The sequence below is a fragment of the Gallus gallus genome, chromosome 4 (assembly GCF_016699485.2).
Source record: "Gallus gallus isolate bGalGal1 chromosome 4, bGalGal1.mat.broiler.GRCg7b, whole genome shotgun sequence".
NCBI lineage: Eukaryota > Metazoa > Chordata > Aves > Galliformes > Phasianidae > Gallus > Gallus gallus.
The window spans coordinates 39869966-39884000 of NC_052535.1; the positions used below are offsets into that span (position 1 = coordinate 39869966).

Genomic DNA, 14035 nt, shown 5'->3' on the forward strand with positions numbered 1-14035 from the left:
GAAGGTATACTGGTACATAATCATGGATATTGATAAAGTCATAGCATTAACAACATGTCAAAGAGTTTACTCTGCTTCCTACAGCAGTTTCCTGAAACATTTCCCCACGTGCATGCAACTTCCCTTGTCTACTCCCTGCACTGTAGCAAGCATCACCCAAGTCCCTGGAAATTCACATACACTGGGATTACTCTTCCCACCTTAACATTTGCTGGTGATGCTTGCTTGTGTTTCTTCAAAGCTAAAAGACTCAGCTCAGTGCATTTGCTCAGTGCATTGTTGAATTGGGTTCAAAACACCAGCGGAGTATGGAAACAGCTTGTTTTAAAATTGCATGGAAAATATATGCAAAAAAAAAAAAAAAAAAAGAATTTTTTTACAATAAAGATCTCTATTCCACAGTTAATGTGCTCAATCCATACCCGGAAAACAAGTTATTCTCTCATCTGTGTCCACTGTCCAGTATCCCCAATGCTGTTCTCTACAATGGGGATGATGTACGCATATTATAACTCAGCCATTCAGCTATGCAAAGACCAGAACTGGTGAAAAATGAACTTCAGGAACTGCTGCCACCAGCTCTCTCCCTCTCCCCTTCCCTACTCCCCACCTCCAGTTGTCCATGCTCATCACACTCACCTACCTTTGGGACAACTTTAACACATCTCCAGTAGAGCTCTTCTTCTGAGACCAAAGTATTGACAGCTGTCATTCATTCTGAGGCAAGGCCTCAAATGTGGCATACAAGAATCCTAAATTACAGAGGTTTTAGATCTCTTTTTAACTAGTGGCCTCCCACAAGTTGTGTCCCAAGAGCCAGTGCTTCCTGCAGCTGGATCACATATGCCGAGGGGAGCACTCCCAGAGCTATAGCATGGCACAGTGGCTCCTGCTGTGAGGCCAAGACTGCATCAGACTTACTCTGCAGAGAATTCATCCGGTTGTGATTCCCAGCTCCTCAGAGAGAGGAAAGGCATGCAGAATCTTAGCTAAGAGGGTGCTCAGTCATATAACTGTGTGCTTTCAATACCATATCTAAAACTATCATAATCTAAATCCTGGCATAAGAACTCAAGGGTTAAAGTCTATCAGTTTTCTTGCCTTTACAATCATGCTCATGCTAGCATCTCCTATGAGGGTCATGCTGCTGTTTAAAGCACTCCAGAAGTAAACAAAACAGACACTGACTGACGTCCTGAACCACTCTGTGGCAGGAGAAGCTTCAAAGAGAAAAAAAGAAAAAGAAGGGCAAAGAAAAAACTGCTTGAGAGAATTTTCCTCCAGGTTTTCTGTGTCTTGACACCTATATTTTATTCTGACAAATCCTTAAATTAATAGAGATATTTTTACTATTAAAATAATATTTTCCATAAGTACTCAGAAAGAGGTAAAATTGGGCTCTCTTCTTTGCAGCATTTTTTTGCATGCTTGCATGATTTATTAGGTTAAAAATGCGTTCCCACTGCAGTGGAAAAAGATGGTATGAGCTGTAACAGAGTACTCTGAAAGGATACAGAAACATCCAAGAGAAAAGGTATCATACCAAACTGCGTTCTGAAACTCTGAAGCACTTAGTGATGAAGGTGTAACTCCCCCTAATGGAGGCATATTTGAATTTATCTTAAAAGGAAATGTCAATAATTTAAAATTCTAATGCTCAAAACAATAATAGTGTCTTATTAATTTCCCCTTTCTGGCTCTTTAAGGAACCTTTTAAGGTATGCACCTATGATTTACAGTAAAAATCCAACCATTATCAACACCAAATCTTTCGTTTCTTAGTGAGTTTTAATACTTAAAGAAATATCCTGAATGTAAGTGCATTACAGCATAGTTACACAGTATGCACTCAGTAACCATCAAAATTCCCTCAAATTATCCTCTGTCAGTCATTTCAACTCCTGTTTTAGCTACATGCTTTCCGTTTTCTTAAAATGCCAGCTATTTGGTATGAAAATGACAGTGACAGCCTGCAGTGGCTTGGGTTGTGTGGCATAAAGAAATATTCCTTATGCACACAGCTGCTTGTAATGAATGCAGCATGTCTGAGGCCTGGTCTTGGACAGTTTTCTGCACTTCAGACTCCAATTTCCTTGGCAAGTTTTCTGCGACCATATTATCTATATGTCCCAGTATTTCAGCCAAAACTTTTCAATATGAGAGTCTGGCACTGTGCACGATGGAATGGCTTTCCAAAGTCTGTCCTCCCATAGTTAACAACTTCTTAGGAGTTTTTGCTCTCATTCTATTCTAACAAAGCAAAAAAGCACCACTGCCTACATAACCCCCCCATGAGATATGACAGATCGCATTTTTATATAATAAAACCTTATACGTGAATGATACCAGACTGACAGCATCAGAAATTAAAATTACTTTCGTCCACTGTGCAGCAAATCAATGGCAGCAGCAATCCAGTTGTTGTCAGAGCTCTCAATTTTGAGACACTCTGACTTCTAGGATAAGTGAATAGCTCTGGTCTTTGTTCTGCTGAGCTTCTGATCGGTCTGGATGTTGCTGTAATTGGCTTGGCGATGCTGTCACTAAGCGATAGAAAGAGGACCATGATTAAACACTAGATTTTGCACAGGTCACTGTTGAAGTACACTCACCCATTTTCAAGCTGGGGAGGCATTTAACCTCTCTCCTCCCAGGGCTGAAAGCCTCTACATCTTACTCCACTGCCAAAGCCAGTTGTTATCCAAACACATCTATACACAGCTATCCTCTTAATGCAGAGAAAATGTAAAAAGACAGGCAGTTTGGAACAAAGCTGAGGACACAGTCCCAAATGACTTCCCCTAGATTTTAATTATTTGTGAGATCCAAAATTCAGGAAAATTGGTGCTGAAGGGTTATTCTCCTTCTTTTTTTTTTTTTTTTTTCTTTCTGTTTCTTCGCAGGAAAAAAGAGAAAATATGCTCTTAAACAAGGTTTACTGGGGCTGTCAAATTCTACTCTGTAGTGCCAGCAGAATAAAGATTAAAAAACACTAGTAAATGTGTATTGAGAATAATTACATTTTGAGGCAAAAACAGATGTGTTCTTGTACAGGGAAAAATATAGAAAGAAGTTCAGAAGCAAGAAATATCAACAGAACAGGTCCGCCCGCACAATGAAAGTTAAGGTCATGCAGATATATTTGTATCATCAAATAAATATGATGAAAGTATAAAATGTACAACTTAATAGCAGAAGAACTGTGTTACAGAACAGGATAACCGTAGACCACCTCAGACAGATCTAGAACTACAAATGAGGAAGGATAAGCTAGAACTCACAAAGTGAAGCCAGGCAGAGTAACTGGAGAGAAGAGCAACAATTAAGGAAGTACATAAGAAAGTTGGAACTTTCCCAAACATTTTGCTGCCTGGCAATTGTGCTTAATTTACTTTTAAAGGGAGCTAAAAGTAGACACCAATACCTGTATATAAAGACATGAAATTCTGCCATGCTTAATCTTACCCTGGCTTATTTCATGCAATTCTAAAAGTCCCTACTAATAATCTTGTGACAGAATCCCTTTTTTCCCCCTCCAAGATCATGGCAGACTCTCTGTATTTAACCAAGAACTGGTCTAGCCATAGTTATGAGTTTTGAAACAAGGGTTTTCACATCTGTCTGATCTGAACAGTGAAACTGCAGGGCAGGCCATGATAAGAGATTTCCTGTCCAAGTTGCTTCTCTCCCCTAGCGGCAAGTATTACTGAGATTTGTTTTATATGTTTGACAGAAAGTAAATTACTTAGATATAAGAGATCCTCTGAAGACTTGTGATCCTTGTGCAAGAGGTTAATGTGAGTCAGGGAACATCAGGGTTTAGGATATGTAAGTAATACAAATGCCGTCAGTCATTGTCTTAAGATTATAGCACAATTTTATTTGTTGGACTTCCTTGAAAAAAACAACCCCTTTTATTATTACTTCTGGGACTGCAGTTCAACTCCAGAATACAACCTTAATGATGTCATGCTGGTGCCTGAAAATGCGTTCTAGTATGTAGCTGATTGTTTAAAACCACCACTCACATCTCAGTACTAGTTGATGCAACAGGAGTTTTTAACTGTGGGAGTCATAAGGGAACAAATGAATAGTGTTCTTTGATAAGAGAAACCTCTTTCTCCCCTGCGACTCCAAACCCCAGCACCTACACCAAAGTATGAAAGCAAAGGCATGAACGTATATAATTAAAATGTTTTAACTCTGCTAAGTATCGCACCAAAATGCATACGTCTTCAGATAAAACAAAAACAATCTCATTGCCTATTTAAGGCATATATAAATTTACAGGCTTAAATAATGTATATGATAATATGCAGCACATAGCACTAACCTGATGGGCTTCACAAAATCACAGACATTTGTCTCCTCAAGTACTTCCAAGGTGACAATTGTAGAAACACATCAAGCATTTGGCCCCTCAAGCTCAGAGGGGCATTTGGCAACTGGAGAGGGCCCAGTGGAGAGCCAACAGGAGAGAACTTGCCACATGAAGAAAGGCTGAAGGAAAGGGGTCTGTGCAGCCTAAGGAAGAGAAGGCTCAAGGAGACACTAACCACAGTCTCCTGATGCCTACAAAATGATGATACAGGAGAGAAGGCAGTCTACTCATAGGGGTGACATGGTGAGAGGACTAGAGGCAACGGGCCAAGCAGCTGCAGGATATTAAAAAACGTTTCACTCCTAGAAGTAAAAATGAGACTACGTTGTCCAAAGAGGTGGTGGGACCTCCCTTGGTGGAAGTTATTTGAATCTTGGCTTGACAAAGCCATGGATAATCTCAGCCTAAGGCCCTGCTTTCCACAGAATGTCGGACCCAGTGAGCTGCAGGAATTCCTTTAAGCCCCAGCTTCATGTGATTCTGTATGCCCAGCTCCCTGTAGTCTGGGGAACACCTCCTTGCTGAATCACCATTTCTCATCCTCAAATTACCATTTGTTTGTCAAACAAAATACCACCACCCACAAGGAAGAAAAAAAAAAAAAAGGAAACAGTTCAGCCATATTGCTATGAATATTCTTGTTCACCTTTTATATACATTCTTGTGGTATCCAAGTGATCCCAGTAAGAGAAACTCATCCAGAAGGTTGAGGGTTTCTTTTATTATTATTTAATTTAGAGCTCATTAACAAATGTATTGTATTTGTGCTTAGAGTTGCAAAATGAAAACAAATCTTGTTGTGAACCAAGAGTCTAATTCAGATGCACCTGCAAAAGTGCCTAAAAAGAACTTTGTGTGCTTTGAGAAGATGCTAGAATTCCTTTCCTCATTGCATTACATCATATTTCCCTTTTCTCTTTTGCTATGAGAAATCCATTTGAAGAAATTTGGTAGCGGGAGAAAAATCCTCCCACGTGAAAAGACATAAATGACAGGGCTGTACAACCTTGCGACAAGAGCAGAAAGGCTTCTGTAAGCACTGTGGGTCTGGCCTTATATAGGATTCAGAAAAAGTAGCAAGGTAGTCCCTATTACGTTGGGCGTGCTAAAGCAGCTGGCTGCTGAGCTTAGAGGGTGAGCTTTGATTTTGCTTTTTCACCCTCAGTACTCCATTTCGAGATGGAGGTTCCAAGCTCATCCCAAGCTTTCTGGTGGCTGGACCATCCGATAGGGCCTAGCCAGTCTGGAACTCTTGGTACTGATGATAAAACAGTTGCACAAGTATGGACTATACATCACTCAGACACTTTTGTAGAAAACGAAATGTATAAAACAATAATACAAAACTCTGAAATCATAATGGGAAAGGTTATATTTGTAGTGCTGTCTTTACTCATGGATTCATTACTTATTTGTAGACTGGAAATAAAAATCACCTTTTACTGATTCACATTTTATATTTCATCACATTTTATACTGCTAACTCTGAAACTACCGGTTTTGTATTTACTAATTTTGAATTTCAGACTTAAGATAAATAGAGATATTTAATTTTCAAGAGTATAGAGCTAGAACATTCCACTTTTCAACTCTAAAACTCATGGTAGGGTCAGAACTACTAGGAAAAGGCAAAGATGCTCTCAGAAATACGGGTAACTGCAGGTTGACAAAACTAGTAGAAAATAAATTGTTCTTCACATTATTTCTTTGGTAGCACTCTGGATAGTAAGTGGCTACTGCCTTATGAGTATGACTCAGCACACACCCTGGGAAACCCCACAGACTCCCCAGTACAATTGTTTGAACAAAGCTTACCAAAAAAAAACAGTCTTACTTTTAATTTCATACCCTATTTTTTCTCAGTTATATAGTAACATTATTATTTGAACACAGCATTCACCATTAATTTCCAAATCTAGGTCTACAATTCCTTACATCCGAGTACAATTACCAAAAATTCTCCCTCCTTACTCAAATTTGGGATGAACCCAATTGAAATTGGGAACCCAAATGAATTTGGGAAGAAAAGAAAGCAACTTTTATCAGTCTCACAAATCTTATGGCTGCTTTCAAATGAGGCAGCACTGACTCATAACTCATCAGTGTATATAGGATGACTAACGTACAGGATAAAGTTACCTCATCTCTAAGATGGGTGTTCCAATAGCTGCCTAAGCAAAGGGAGGTGGTAATCCTAAAAACTATAAACGACATATTTCAGTATTAAAAACTAAATCTAGAAAGCCTTAAGTGGAAGTTGTAATCATAGCTTCCAAGAAGGCTGTGTACTTCATCGTTCCCAGTAAAACAGCTTGCTCTGGATCACCAGAAAGCGGCCTGTACTTCTGGCAGCCTGATCTCAAAGGCATTCCCAAACCCTACGCTCCAAGCAATATACTTGATTTGGCTGGATAAGCAGCAGAACAATAATCTCTGGATATTAACTAGCCTGAAGTCAGTCACTGTATGCCTTGAGAACTGTAACCGCCCCTAGAACACAGAAGCTAACAAAACACGCTGCTTTTTCTCAGAATGGTCCTGACACTGTCGGACCCACCCGGCACAGATCGAACAACACTTGTTATATCCTATGCACTGCTCACTCATGTGGGAGAAAGCGGCTTGTGTGACAGCAAGCCCACTCCACCGTAGCCGCGTGGACATCAGCAGTGCTAGGAAAGACTGCGGAAACAAAGGTGTCATTCTGAAGAATCTGAGAGATGGCTAAACAGGCATGAGAGAATCATTAAAGGAAACCAGCAAGTGACACTCTGGAGAGGGAAAAACTTACGTCAGACGTAACTGCCACACTGCCTCCCATTTAGGGACACTTACCTGCCAGATCCAAGAACCAGACCAAAAGTGTCAGATCTGCCTGTTCTAACCCGAGCCGTGGTTTCTGAAGCCTGGGAAAATGCAGGTGGAAGAAAGAAGCGAGCAGCGTGAATTCCCACGATGGCTTGTGCCTTCCTAGGAGAGGAAGTCAGCTCTGCCGTGAGGCAGCGTCACGAGCTGTGCCTGCTATGCCTGTACCAGGGGCACAATCGGGACCTGAAATACGCTGACATTTAGTTCTAAACTAGATATTTTGGCTGGGTAATTACTTACACCAAGTCCTACTTGAACTTTGGAATTTTGGTTTTGGATGAATTTCTTCCTTCCTCCGCCTCACAAAATAGTTTTGTAATTGAAATACAAATTGCGATGAGTGATGAGGAAGTGCAAGTGAGCACAAATCAGATGATGTAAAACCAAAGCAGACACTTCCACATTCCTCAGTAAGCTCGGAGCAGTCTCACATTACAGCCGTGCCAGTCTAACAGCTAGCGGTTGCCAAAAGGGGAGGCCTCGCTTCCCACCCCTTCCAGCCATGGATTCCTGCCTGCCTTCCATCCCGCCTCCGTCAGCTCTGCTGTGCAGCTGCAGGCTGAGCTCATTCAGCTGCCGGGGGACAGAATGTAATTTTTGTTAGAGCTAAGATACAGTCCCATAAAGCTGACATTAAAATATTTGGTGCTGCTTCAGGTATGCTGCCTTCTCCAAAGCCCTGCCTCCTGTCTTATGTCGACACTGCTGCTCATCTGACTATGCAGGAAGCAAGTCCAAGCACTAACCCCTCAGGAAACTATCCAAAGAAGCAGGAGGAGGAGGAGTGTGGAATTATCCTCTGCTGGCTCAGTGTCCTCAACTAGCTCATCAACAATTTGGATGAAAGCCTGTACCTGTACAAAGGAATGGCAGCCACTGCATGGCAGGGCTCAGAATCAAGGAGGCACCAGCACTACATACACTGGCATCGGCCATCACCTGTGGTCACTGCTGACTCAGCACACCCTGTATCTTTGCAATTGTCTGCAAAGGAAAGGGCCACTGTGTCCGACTGGAGCCAAATGGTGTGGGTCTGTCCCCTCCCAGTGCAGCTGGATATTTGACTGTCCTAACTATCCCATTTCATCTTGCCCTTAAAAAGAAACTATTTCCTATTATAATACTGAAACTCTGGGAAAAGCAATTGTATCAAAAGATGAAGATTTGTTTTTGAAGCAGATATTTGGCACTTCATCATTGTTATTTATTTTTTAGTGGGAGAACGGTATGGAAAAGAAATAAATATCAATTTGTTGGGAAAAGCCAGTGGCCTTAAGATTTTTTTTTTTTCCTAATTAGGTCACATTCATTCATTCTACTGACATCATTTTATATGTACTCAAATAATGATTTATTAACCCCTTGCACCTAGCACATGAGTTAAATCCCACAAACAGCTCAAGTCCAGTGAATCAAAAGAAATATTAAGTGAAGTAAAACAATCCTTAGACAGCTGGATCATAAAAAAATTGTTCAACTCAGAGAACACTTAAAGGTTAGAGCTCTGTTACAGGTAAAAGAAAAAAATCACAGAGAAAGAGATTAATACACTGAGTACCTTTTCCTTTTTAGTCATTTCATTATTACTGTAAGGCTACCATTTTGTGGATAGTCAGAAGTATCACATTCCTCCCCAGTGCAAAGGGTTTTATATCAATTATTCTAACTACGCCTCTGACAGAATAGCCTACAGGCAATTGCTGGAAATGAGGTAGACATTATAGGTTTCTTATTATCTTTCTTCAGGATGACTTTTAAATAAAGAATTTAATTCTAACACAGCATAAACCTGCTAAGGTCTGTGGTCTTGCATGTTACAAATGGAAGACAGACTCAAAGGTACCACTGTAAGCATCAGGCCACGGGACTGCCATTTAATAAATTTCCCTTTAACTTGATTTTGCTTTAACTTGATTTTTGGAGAAAAGACTAGAAGTTCTGGCAATTGGAAATCTTCTGTAATCATAGAACAGAATCATGGAACAGTTTGGGTTGGAAGGTACCTTAGAAATCATTTTGTTCCAATTCTCCTGCTACTGGCAAGGACAACTCCCACTGGACAAGGCTGCCCAAAGTCCCATCCAGCCTGGCCTTGAATGCCTCCAGGAAGGGAGCATAATCTTGTAGAGATGGCTTCTTGATGCTAAAAAATGCCATCAAATTGGTAATGTCCACATTCACAGCAATGATTCTTGTATCACTTGTTCTGTTATTTTGTCAGAAAAAGTCAGCCTATTACAGCTGAAATTATACACAGTCAATATTTATAAAGCATAGGGAACCAACACTGACTTACTTGCATTTCTTTAAAAAATTTTCCAGTGTTGGACAACTTTGTGGAAGTCAGCTTTAAAAACTGGAAGAGCTCTTTACCCAGCTCTTTGCATATTTTTAATGCAAGCTGGACTTTCCCAGTAAGGTTTTGGAAGCAGGGGGCTGCAGGGCTGCCTTTGTGAGCAGAGCTCAGCACTATCCCATGTCAGATCAGAGCCAGCTCCTAAAGGGGCATAACTCATCTGCTTTATGCCTACTTTGCCTACTTACTTTTTTTTTTTTTTTTTAATCAAAGTTGTTCTAGTAGTGATTGCACGCGTGATAACAGTTTTCTGCTACTTAGGTATTATAGGTAGGTTCTTAACAAGTCAAAGCTTCCCCTGGTGTGATTTTGTCATGGATGTTGCTGAGTTCAACAGTTTTTAGAACCAGCCCTGAAATAATTTAACTAATGCTATCATGTTCTCTTAAGTAGTGACAAAGAATGGGGAGAACGCACCATGGCCATGCAATGCATTCTTTAAATGTAAGCATATTACTTGTTGTTTGTTTTGTGTTAAAAACAAACGAACAAACCACCAATGCTGACCAAAAACAAATCCACAAATCTGGCTCAGTGCAGCAGGAACTGAAACCAAGGTAAGAACCAAATTTACGTTCTCTCCCACCTTGTAACAAAATATTTATACTCCTTCCTGTTCAGTACTTGACAAAGTTTGTAAGACAAACATTTGAAAATACAGACATTATTGTAACAATGTTGTTACTAAGGCGCTATTTCTACGCAACACCTTCAGTTTTCTTAACACTTTATTAACGTTTGCTTCTGCCTTTATTTGATGCTACTCAACTGTTTTCATTTGTAGACATTTTGATGTGCAAATTTTGAAAATGCTTGTCATTTGTCTCTTAGGCACAATGTCGATGAATTAGGTTTGTGATTTCTGTTGGAAACACATTGTCTTCTGTATCTTGTAGTGGAAAAGTAATGCGCTTGAAATAACTTTGCAGCCATATTTTTTTCTACACTTTCAGGCATAGCTGAATATCATTCTGACTACCAGCATCAAAAGGTTTATTTTTTTCCTTAAAAATGGAAAAATGTAAGGATTTAGTTAATTGTCTTTGAGCTGTTAACAGTCCACATTCAAATAAAACATGGCTTTCAGCACACTGCCTTCCTGCAACTATCTTCTGAAATCCTATTTATTTATATTTACCTGTTAGTGAAAGACAGAGAACTCTAACAGAAAATAAAATAACAGAAACCATAAAATGAAACACCATGTTGCCATTCAAAGAGCTGGCAAGTGAATGGAGAGATGAGTGCTTCTCCCCCAGCTTTACCAGCCAAGTCTTTCTATATCAATAATTCACAGTCATCAGAAAAAAAATAATAATGCACAGACATTGTCACTTCCATTTCTCACTTCCTGCTTAAAAAAAAAAAACAAACCACCACCCCACACCACCACGTGTTAACACATTTCAGACATTTAGAGCCTTAGCATTCCTTGCTGGCTTCAAACAGATCACTGCCAAAATGATGAGACAACCGTGCAGTCAAATGTGCCATCATGCTTGAAAATCTCTGTGGTCAGCAAGCTCTGCTGTACGAAAAGGCTGACCTCTACTACCGTATTTCATTTTATTTTATTTTTAAAGAAAGGTTAATTTGGAGATCTGTTAACTCACACAAAAATAGATTTAATGAGGCCTTTCATGTTTCCGGATGAGACGTTGATTTATGGGTTGCTACCAGTAGGTGCTGAACAGAAAAGAATAACTTGTTAACTCGGACAACGTCAAACAGGTTTAAATTGAATGAAATGACATGAAAGAAATGAGTTGACAGGCGGCAGATTGTTTCACAATGCTTTCTCACAATGCATTATTCACTATTAATGATTTTAATGACTGGAAAAATATTACATACACTATGCTACATAGGTGACAATATCAAAATTATCAAAATAAAAAGGGTAAGAGTATTTTTCCACCATAGTACTTACATGCTGGGTTTTATTAAATTGCTATAAGGAAAATGAATCTTATTTCTTCAGTGGGACTGAAACAACAGTCACCAGACAAGCAATGTGAAAATTAACTATGATAATGAGAGGATAATATTAATCTGTAACTTGTATCTCAGTTCTTGAATTTCTTGAACATTTTTTCTTGCCAGAATCCAGAGGTTCTAAGACAAGCACGTTTAACAAAAAGCATACTTACCTTTTCAAGTACTTGCTCCTTATTCCACAAAATGGAGACACAGCTTCCTTCCATTTACAAATTACACATCTACAGATGGATGTCTACATACGGATGCTAAAATACCTGACCTGGCAAGTATGTAAGGACCTCTGAGCTGAAAAACATCAAAGTGCGTTAGCACTATGCTGTACCTCTTGACAAGGTCTATTAGGCTGGGTGAAGCTCCTGGCTAATGCAGACAGACTTCTGTACCCAAAGTGGCAAGACTGCACTGTGCTGCTTTTTAACACGCAGATCGATCAGCTGGGGTCACTACAAAGTGGGACGGATCTGCTCTTCACTGCTCAGTGTAAATAAGCCTGTCATTCCATTGGTTTCTCTGAAACACTGCTAACCACTGTATTTATCTATTACAGATATTATAGTGGTAAAGATGCAAATCAGAGTTAAGGAAATGTTTGGTCTGAAGAAAACATCCAATAAAAACGTGGTGAAATATGTTATATTGGGCAAAGTGGAACGGAATGAGCCAGAGACATGCAGGCTACCCTCACCCCCAATGCAGAAAAAGCTGCTGCTGTTCTCTTTTCTTTGTCTCTTTCTTGCTTTCCTTTGTCCTTTCATATTAAGTCTGGCTTACATAGTTCCATTTCAGCAAGTCCCCTTTAACCTCCTGATTAGTGATGTGCTTTGCTCTCTCTCTGACATATTAACAGAGCAGACCCATGACCAAAGACACAGATACAATGGACTTAGTGAGGAGGAAGCTATGTAAATGCTTCCACACTGACTTGCTGCCCGAGAAATATGATGAGCTCTTGCAAAGGAAAATGGGATTGGACATTAAAAGCAAGATTCCTGCAATTTGCTAAGCGTTTGCCTGGAATTAACAGTCTGATAGTACTCAGACAGGAGTAATGTTTTCAAGTTGCTAAACAGTAATCCTTCCCAGTTCCAAGACTAATTTTGGCTAATTAAATCACCAAATTACTTTGAATTCAAAACATTAAAACACATTTTTCCTGACTTCATCTACATCGTTCCTTCAAAACACAAACAAAGCAAAATCAAACAAAAAACTCACTCAAGGCTTTTGTTTCTGTGGGTCCTGAAGGTTAGAAAGTTGTATTAGAGAAGGACAAAGCGACACAATGCTGGCCCAAGCTAAACTACAACAATTTTTCAAAAGTATGTCATATTTTTATTGAGAAAAAAACATTTTTGTCACCCTGCAGTATGCATTGTTCCCACTCCACAGGCGACCCCCGCATCCATCTCCCATGTCACAGCAGACTGAACTCTTGCTCCCCGAGTCCACAGGGAAGCCATTCCATCCTGAACATCATTTTGGGATGGACCCCAGCCTGACCCATACAGAACCCATCCCCCAGCAGATCAGCATGACATGCAGCTCTCATTGCTGCCAGTAGGAAGAAGCTTCTCCATCCACCTTCAACCACCTTTGGTCTCCTAGTGCTAATGAGGGACTGCCCTCCCCAGTAAGTGGTGATGCTCAGACCCGTACCCACCTCAAGGCCCCTAATTGTTCCTGTAGACTGGGCTCACTGTGCGGTAGCTGCAGGGTTTCTCACCGAGCAGTGCATAGTGTCCAAGTCTCCTGAGGCTCATTAAGGAGCAGTTTAGCAAACCAGCAGCCACTCCACATACACACACACAAAAAAAGGATTTGGAAGAACCTGATTTCTGTAAGATCAACAAAAAAATCTTCACGTTAAGCACTAGTTCACATCAGCCATCACAGACTAGAAGAATACACCGTGTGAAAATAAAACTGCAAAAATTATCAACCATAACTAGAATATAGACCTTCAGTGGCAATCTGTGCCTTTAAGGAACTATAAGTACTTCGTCTATAGGCAATGTGGTGGGGCTCACAAGGGAAAAAGATTAACTAGGCCTGTAAAATTGCATGATGAAAAGGTGTCACAGGGTCTGGCCCTCTACTAATCGATTAGCACATTACGTGGTGTAAATATTAAACTTTCAGTACAATAAATGGAATGTATGAAAACCCAATTAGTTAGAAAAAATGTCTGAAATTAGGTGGAGGAGAGGGAAGATATTGTATGCAACGTATAAATATCTACTGTTCCTAACAATGAACACAAGTTTGTAAAATACGATTTCTCAGCTCTTTTACATCAAATGTAATTTAACGTCATATTTTGTTCACACAGCTTGGGAAAGACATTTTTAGCATTATTTTGTACTACCTGTTTAAGTTGCTATGAAGGGACCTGCTATTTGGGTCACGCTTCAGAACTCAGATTTCTCTCC

At 39.9% G+C, this 14035-nt stretch overlaps 1 protein-coding gene across 17 annotated transcripts in view; it reads right to left on the minus strand.

Annotated features, from left to right (window-relative positions):
* TENM3 (teneurin transmembrane protein 3) overlaps nt 1-14035 on the minus strand; it is a 1287844-nt gene that overhangs the window by 242921 nt on the left and 1030888 nt on the right. The window contains exon 1 of one of the 17 annotated variants that reach the window (XM_046940112.1): nt 7217-7591. The exons of the other annotated variants lie outside the window; for them this stretch is intronic. The gene's annotated coding sequence lies outside the window, so the exon portion shown is untranslated. Of the gene's footprint in view, nt 1-7216; nt 7592-14035 lie in introns of those variants that run through there. 17 annotated transcript variants of the gene reach the window in all.